This window comes from Myotis daubentonii, chromosome 18 (genome assembly GCF_963259705.1).
Source record: "Myotis daubentonii chromosome 18, mMyoDau2.1, whole genome shotgun sequence".
Taxonomy (NCBI): Eukaryota; Metazoa; Chordata; class Mammalia; order Chiroptera; family Vespertilionidae; genus Myotis; species Myotis daubentonii.
This window is the reverse complement of record NC_081857.1, coordinates 15,906,517-15,915,939: the sequence shown is the minus strand read 5'-3', so window position 1 is coordinate 15,915,939 and position 9,423 is coordinate 15,906,517.

Sequence of the window (9,423 nt, the reverse complement as noted above, 5' to 3'; positions counted from 1 at the left end):
GAACACAGCCCTGCTGAAAGCCGAGTTGCAGCCTTGGGAGACCCTGACCAGAGCATCCAGTAAAGTTGAGCCTGGACTCCTGACCCTGGAAATTGAGGTCATACACATAAATTGTCAAGCTGCTGAGTTTGTCATAATTTGTTCCCTAGCCACAGAGAACAAATACAAGGTGTTTTCAGACATTTTGCTAAGCCTGAGAGTTGCTCACACAGGAAAGGGCTGACATCCCCACTGTACTGTGGTGTGGTCTGTTCCTGGCACCCCCTCCTGAGAAAATGGCACAGCCAGGTGGGCATAGAGGCCAATCTCTGGCCCTGGTTCTCTGTGCCCTGAGCCATCGCCTCTTTAAGCCACACCCAGTGTTTAACCGGGTATCTGTGTGGGACTTCCTTGTTCACAGACTATGATTCTCAACATCAGCGAACCAAGGTTTCCAAACCAGGTCACTTCTGACTAGAGTCACCCTCCTTGTTACAACGGCGACCAGCTTTCATCATGATGATACATTCGCTTTGAAGGAACTGTCACGTCAGGAGTTAAAAATCCCCCTTTGAAATGATTCTCTTCCTTTCTGCCTCCTTTTCTCCGCCCCCCTCTCTCCCTGTCCTCATCCCTGTTCATGTGCACTCATTTCTCCTGTTCAAACAAGATGGTAAAAGGATGAGAGCAGGCGGCACTGTACCAAATTGGTCTAATGGAAATGAGGACCCTGCGACTGGAAATGTAGGTAGGACATAAAATAGGGTAATTGACAGTTTTCACTTTGCAGGCCAACCTCAGAGCTCCTTTGTTTGACTGGCCTGACCCCCAGCTCAGTGTGATTATCCATTTTAGAACTCAGTGAGAGACAGAACAAGGGCATCCGTGGCCCACTGGGCCACCTGTGGCAGCAGCAGCACGTGGGGCTAGTGAGCCCCTTCCCAGCACCTTGTCTCCATTTACCTAAGACTGAACATCCTCAGGCAATTGACTTGGTCCCAGATTAGCATATATTATCAGTCGCTGTCCTGGATACTCTAAGCTTAGGAGCAACCTTGCCAGCAACTCTGGGCTGTTTCCAGTTGGAGAGGATCAGGGGAGCATTCTCCCGGGATAGCACGCACAGAGCCTTCACTTTCACATAAGAACTCACCTGACTTCTCAATTACAGGGCAGCCGGTGCCACGGGCAGTGGGAAGGAGATAGCTTCAAAACCATGACATCGCGCTGCCCACTGCCAAGGTGCAAGGCCAACTTGCTCTAGAGCTCAAATTTTCATTATTTACGTTGAAAATTAATAGGTTTACTTGTATCTTCTATCAACCTAAACATTATTTAAGGTTAACATTCCAGTGTGTTAATCAGTGGGCCTGGCCACCCATCTCTTTCTCTCTGTGTGTGGGGTTTTTTTTTCCGCAATATACTATAGAGGAGCACTCTTTGCATACACCCTGGGGTTCAGTATCTGTACAGCGGCAAGAGATATGTCACTGCTGCACAGCCTTAATAAGTCACAGGCGCGCGCGCGCGCACACACCAGTGAAAATCTCTCCAGTCAACCTGTTCTGTGGTCCACTGACTGTTGTATCCACAAGGTACCTCTACTTTTGGGGATGGGGAGCCTTATAACATACTAGTAAAAACGAAAACTAGAATATGGGCCATTTTTGCTATATACTCCATTGCCAGCCACACTTATGTGGTCATTTTGATCACTTGAACAAACCATGGACTTAAATGATATTGGCGGAGACCAAGTCTATGTGATGTCTGGGAGGCTGTTTCATGGAGAAGCTGAGCCATCGAGCCTCCTGAGAAAAGGCTGTGGTCATCTGGCAGCGCCTCCTTTAACCCCCAGCCCCCCTGAATATGGTGCACAGAGGTCATTTCTGAAGACAACTACAAGTCAGCCACAATCACATTGTCACATGCGGAGCCTGGGCTGTATATAAATAACTGAGGGTCGTTTTTCTTGTGTGTTCTTTTTTTTCCATTAGGAAGAAGGGATTCTTCAAAGCATTCTGCTATTTTAAGGCCTCGGACATTTCCAGTACGTTCTCTTGGCTGCTCTGAGCCTTGACTCACTTATAGAGATGCCAAGCTGAGATAAGGCTACTTAATAATCCACCAACTTCTGCTAAACGGTTTCTTTTCCTGGCGAAAGCCAGCAGTAACCACCTTCAGAAAGAGCCTCAGATGTGCTGTGTTTTTACTCTCCTTGGACCTTGAGTTACACAGAATGGCTTAAATAGATGGATTCTAACATTGGGAAATAGTTTTCCCAGGCTTTCAGGTAAAATCCACAAAAAAAGGGGTTTGAAAGAAGAAAATTTTCTAATTCTCATCCTTACAATAATCTTGCAGGATCCACATTATCATTCCCATATTATAGAAGAGGAAACAGAGCATCGAATTGCTCATCTGTGGCAGCTCCAGTATTTGAATCCAGGTCAGCCTGACTCATCACATCCATTACTCCCTCCCTTCCCACCATGCCATCGACCTGCGGAGCCACGGGGACCAAGGTGAAGCGAAGGCTTGGCTTTGCCAGCAGGTACTACAGTTACGCGAGGCTCAAAAATTCATTCACATGTCAAGTATGTATTAAGCACTTCCTGTGTGTCAGGCACTGGGCTAGGACGTGAGAATAAAAAGTTACCACCTGCCTTGAAGAGACCCTGGTCTAAATGTTTAGGCTACAAACACCAATCAATGAGAATCTACATTAATTAACAAGGAAAGGGATTAACCGTTACTATTTTAGGCTCACACACACACACAAACCACATTCATATACATATTCCAGTCAGACTACATTGTTCTGATGCCCTTTCCTCTTCAAAATCACACTTGGGTTCACTAAAATTTGCCTAAAATAAAATCAACAAGGTGGGGGGGTGGAAATATTGTCCTCCTCTTGTCTGGTACCACCTTGATTTGGGAGAAGAAACCTGGAAAATGCTCAACAGTAGTATTTGTTTTTAAATGTATTTATTTGCTCATTTTTAAAAAATCCTATTTATCATAGAAAAAGTAGAAGATAAAGAAAAAATTACATTGCACCTTCCCACGTCCATACGACAAACATTTTTGACATCTTGCTATTTATTGTTGTAAACCTTTTCTAGACACCAGTATGTGCAGGGGATTGTGCCCTAGTTGCTGTTTTATAACTCACTTTTCTCCTAGTGCAGCATAAACATCGTGCCATGTAAATAGGTATCAGTATCATCTAAAGTACATATTAAAGGAACTGCATTTTCAGAGTCACATCCAGCAGGCTTGAAAATGGGCGCGCCAAAGGATGCGGGACCAACCGACCAATGCAGCCCTCTGGTGCCCAGATGAATGGAGGAACCCCTGGGATTCCCCAGACCTAGTCTTGTGTCTACACGAGTGATTACAGCAATAACAGGCTCCAACAAGATAAAGTTGCTCACAGCTTTTCATCCCAGATGTCAGTACCTCTGATGAACAGAATGGCCCCAGAGAATCCCCAGCCAGACCTTCTTAACCACATGGATGATTCCAGCATGAACTTGATACCACAGAATCCAGCTGGTCCCATAACACAGAAGAAGTACCCAAAACACACCGCATTCATGCTAATGGAGTATGAACAGTTGGGGGTTCAATTTAGCTGCAACAGGTTTTCAAATAAAAATCTCCAGAAGGAACTTGCCTTGAAACTCAACCTACCGAAGTCACCAATAAAGACTTGGTTAAGAAACCAATGAGTCAAATCAAGGAAGCAGAGGCAGCGGCAGCAGCTTTCGCTAAAGCAACCAAACCAGATTCTTCCAGCCAAGCATGTGCCCTCCTCACCGCACCACCCACCAGTCCTTATTCTTTTCCCCTGTAGTTTCAGATTCCCATAGCTCCCTCCCACCTCAGCCCGTAGGCCCTTCCAATTTGGCACGGGATTCTGTCATCACTGAGAATCCCACAGGTGATGCCCAAATGCAAGCCCCTCAGCTGGAGAAGCTGGAGGCCCCAGTTCCTGCTTTGGTCCCTGATGCCTATGCCATAGAGCAAATCATGGAACAGCACTGTTTTCCTGATGAGGAGGAATATCTGACTGTTCTTTACACTGTCTCTATCAGTATCTCACCCACAGGCCCCAGCTAGAAAAAAAAGGGTTCTTAGTATCTTTACTGATGCAGCTTTAGCTTTGTCGTTTGGGCGAGCCTCATCCAGTATGACAAGCTGAGGCCATTCAGCCGACAGTCTAAGAAACAGCCTGGAATTCCAGAATCCCTACACTATAGTGAACTTTTCATCTCTCCGATTGTACAGAAAAACAAAGTATATTCCACTGTTGGCTCTATCATGATGTGTTCAATCAGTTGCTACTGTTGAGCAAGTTAGGTTGTTTCCAATTGTTTATCATTATAAATGATGTCCCCCTGAATATTCTTCTCCATTCTTCTTTAGGATGTATTTCTAGACATAGTACTGGGTTAAAACTATGCACGTGTGTTAAGGATTTCTGATCCCCAGAAAGTCTGTCATAGCTCACATTCTCACAGCGGAAGGAGGAAGGGTCCATTGCCCACCTTTCTCTAACAAGCAGTGGACTTGAGACAGTAGGCGGGAGAGCAGCCCTTATGGCTAAATGGGAAGTTTGAACCTAATGACTGATCCTGGACAGAATGGGTCCTGTCACAGAAGAGGGGGCCCAGGCAGGCTTGGAGGAAAGGAATCTTGGCCTGGAGGCTGGAGCGTGGACTTCATGACCTGCCCACATCTTTGCTGATTTGAGAATTCTCTGAATTGACTGATTTTCAGAGACCAACAGGCTTCCAGGAAGCCTCCCCTCCTCCTGGTCCTTGGTTGGTTACAAGGACATGACAAGAGAACCTTAGCCAGTTCAAGCCCAAGAAAGCTTTTTTTTTTTTGCATCAGGACACAATAAACAATGCCACTTGGAAGTGCAGGTACAGTTCTTGACCCCTGATTACAAAGGACCTCACAGCCACAAATGGAAGGTGTAACAGGAAGGCAAGTAGGTGGAGGCATAGCCCAAGGAGACCAACGGGGTCAAGTGCAAGTTACAGAAGCTTCTTCTGGGTTCCCAGAGGGTTTTTAACCCTCGAGCTTCAGAATGAGGACGGTGGCAGGGAAAGGAACAAGCTACTCACTTTTGGAGAAGAGCAGAGTCATGGTGACAGTTTTTGGCTCCTCTGTCGGTCAACATGAGAACAATGCAGCCCTGGGAACCCTAGCATTGAGGTGGCCCCTGGCTACTGAAGACAACGGTCACCTTTTAAACTGTGACCTCTCACTAAGCACTCCCTGGCATATTTGACCCTTGCTCTCTCTTTTATTTTTTAAATTTATTTTTCAATTACAGTTGACATACAATATTATATTAGTTTCAGGTATACAACATAGTGGTTAGACATTTATACACTTTATGAGGTATCCCCCCCTCAGTGAGTCTGGTACCCATCTGGCACCTACATAGATATTTCAAGATTATTGATCCTATTCCCTAAACTGTACTTGACATCCCCGTGAGTATTTTGTGACTACCACTGTGTACTTCTTAATCCCTTCTTCACCTTTTCACCCAGCTCCCAACCTCTCCCCTGCATCTGGCAACCCCCAATTCGTTCTCTGAATCTAGGAGTTTGTTTCTGTTTTGTTTGTTTTTAATTCTACATGTAAGCAACATCATAGGGTATTTGTCTTTCTCTCTCTGGCACTTGTCTTTCTCTATAACATCTCATCCTTAACTTTAACCCTGCTCTTCTGCTAAGCGTGGGTCATTGGTCCCTTGCCCAGAAATCAGGATGCCCGAGTTCTCGTTCTGCTTGTGTTTGTGGGAATGACAGGCAGCCCAGGAGCTTCATGGTGATTCCATTTTCCTTAGGCCCAACCGAGGAGAGGTGACCTCGATGGAAAAGTGAACGGACCGAGAAGTGACACGTCTAGAATTGAGCAGCAGAAGTTACAGGTGCCATCACCCCTCTGCCCACTCCCTTCTCATCTCCCGAGTTCTCTGCCCCTTTTTTTCTTCCCAAATGTGGAGCTCTTTCCATCAAAGCCAAGGAGCAGGGATTGGCCCCACCTGCAAAGGATGACATTCATTTTTTGCCTCAGTTTACCTCTTAGAGGGCTGCGCAGTGGGTTCTCCAATAATCCCCATTTATAGGGGGAGAAATAGAGGCGCAGAAAGGCAAAGCTAGGGCTGGTCTGAAAATTGAAGAACTCGCCACATAAAAGGCTCTTAGGACAGGACCGGCACGCAGCAGACACCCTACATATCAGCTCTTGTTCACAGTCTGTTGTGACTCTTACTTTTGAGCTCAGGGCAGTGAGCTCAGGGAGATGCACCCACCATGCCCCGGACTGCACTCGGCTCTTGGAAAGGACACAATAAAAGGTGGCTGCTTTGCAATCAGCATAGTCTGGGCCTGGGCCTCTTGGATACCAGCAGTTCCTTTTCTCACACATGTGGAGTCACATGGCTCCCCAAAGACTCTGGCCCTCCTGATAAACTTCCTCCCAGAACTCCTGGCCTCTGCGAAGGACTTCTTTATGGGGGATTTATTTCACCCTCCCCCTGGTTTTTTTCCTCTTCACAGCGCGGAGCGTTCCTTATCACCCTGCCTTACTCCTTGCTCTCCACTTCCCTCTGTTATCTCTCAGTCACCCACAATGGCTCCCACTCTGCCTGCAGCCACGCATCCTGGCTCCTTCTCCCCAGTGGCTTCTTCCCTTTGTCTCCACACTCCCGAGACTGATAGATGCATCCGCAGGGAGGTCGGGCATACCTCTCAGATACGCATTTTATCTCCTGCAGTTGGAAAATAATTATGCTCGCCTCTGTGTACTTTCCTTCTCTGCTAACTTGTACCCTTTCTCCCTACAACTTTTTTTTTTGTTCCCCTGAAAATCACCAGTGGTATGTTTTCACCTTTTTTGTCCTAAATACCAACTTAATGATTGTTTTTGTAGAATGTGTAAAGGCATGAAGGACTGGGTAATCGCTTTCAATTTTCTTTCATATGTCTTTGGAAAAACACATGAGTATTTCTGGCCTGGCCTCCTCCCCTTCTTTTGTGAGCCCACCCTGACAAAGAACTACTTTAATGTAGCAGCAACATTTTTCAGCCTGTTAATAAATCATTAACCAGTTCCTTCACAGACCTTGAATTCCATTCACCCGGGAAACATCTCTTATTGTCTATCTTAAGCTTCTTGGAAACCCTCGCACTGTCTTGCTTTGCTTTACTTCTGTATATAATATTTAACACTCTCCACCTGCCAATGAGAAGCCATAGAGTCTAAGCCATAGTGGATGTTTAATGCTTTCTCCCTCTTACCTCCAATGACTTGTATATTCTTGACTTCCTACCTCCCCGCTCACCTCAGGAGGCAGATTTTCCTAGTTAGTATTTGTATCCATAGTATCCTGACCTGTGAGATTTAAGCAGGACTCAAAATATTAGCTATGGATACAGTTAATTCTTGACCATGCAGGTGCCAATTTTGTGGCTGGTCTAAGTCTCAGGTTGGCCTCCTGTGATGCTTAGCAAATAGTCCATCTGCTTCTTCACACTCCCAACCTCCTTGCTGTTAGGTGGGGTCACATGACACAGACTGGCCAATGGGCTGTGGGTAGAAGTGATGTGCCCCCACTTCCAAGCCAAAGCATGGACGAGCCAGAGCGACTCTCCAGTGGTCCCTCCACCTGCCCAGTGGCGAGGCCTCTTACTAAGATGGTGGAGCCATAAGATTGAAACAGCCAGGTTGTTCTGGACCCCTGCTGAGAATGAAACACCTGGGTTTGTTGCTAGCACATCATAACCTAATAGCACATCATAACCTAATAGCACATCATAACCTAGGCTATTCTAATATTCTAACATCTACGAGATAGGACCAGGGTTGCCTCATTTGGGCTAACTTCAATATGTTCTGAAAACCTACATGAATATTAATATTGGCCCATACATGGCATCAATAGACACACAGTTGCAAGACACACACATAATGTGTGCCAATTTCACAATCCAGATAGGTAAGTACATCAATATTTAGATACAGATATAGATACGCAAAAGCACCCCAGAGGGGATGAGGTTAGAAAAGGTTTTAGTTCTCAGGTGCATAAGCAATTGCGATGTTAATTACTTGGAAGAGCAAGAGGAGAAATCTATAGGCAGCCCCTCAAGTGAGACCTAGATGAATCCTGGAGTTAGATATGCTCAGCCACTCAACACCAGCACCACCATCAGGAGGGAAATCCCCTTCCTAGGAAACACAGTTATGTGCTCCAGAGGCAGGTACCTCTTTATTAAGGTAGCTGATGCCCTTTGCCTTTTGAAAAATCTTTAAAAACAATAATTATAAAATTTCAAATGAAACTGTTAGAAAAATGATAGATGGATACTTATTGTTGATAGAGTATGAAATGTGAAGTGGAGTCTATATAATATTTAAAACTTCTAGCTATAAGAAAAGTCTCAGGGATGTACTGTACATCATCAGGAATATAATCAATAACATAATAACTATGTACAGCGACAAATGATTACCAAACTTATTGTGCTGATCACTTGTTAAATAACTAAGATGTACACCTGAAACTAATGTAATATTGTATGTCAACTAAAATTAAAAATAATTTTAAAAAGACATCAAAAGCATGTAGCATAAAGGAAAAATGGATATATACAAATTTTAAATTAAAATTTAATTAAATAAAAATTAAATTAAAATTTGTATGTAATAAAAAGATGAGTCACAAAGAACTCTTTAAAATAAGTAAGGAAAAGACCACAAAAAGTAGAAAAATGGGCAAAGGAAATGAACTGGAAATCCATAGACGTGGAAACCAAATGACTAAAACCATATGAAGTATGTTTCACCTATCCAATCAACAGTTATCCACCAACGATGGATTTTTAGCTGAACTCTGGTCATCACACTTAGCAAAAGAGGACATTGTTCCCAAAGCAAAGATTTACCTTGAGAGAAAAGACAGGGGCTTGGATTTCTGTGGCTGGAGCAATGCCCACAGAAGCAAGACCAGGCCTTGAATACTGACTAAGAGTTCCTTGAGAGATCCCGTGTCTCTGAGAAAGCAAACTTCCTAAAGAAGGACTTCTCTTATCCACATGGTCCATTGGCTTTGAATGGCCATTAAGCACCGGGAGATGCGTTAAGGTTCCTTGCAATGGATGCCCTCAAGAAGTCTTCATTGTAATTGGGAAGTTATGATTGGGACAGAAACTTCCTGAAACTGTTGTGAAATACTTCATGCTGCTGTCAAAGATCGTGCAGCTGGGCTCATGCCCAGGGTTCTCCTCACCATGAACAGACTGCTGTAGTTCATGCCTTGTATCAAAGGAATGAGTTACAATTGCTGGGAAAACTTATGCTGAAAAATTGTGCATGTTTTAATGTTGGCAGTGACTTATTGGAAATTGGAGA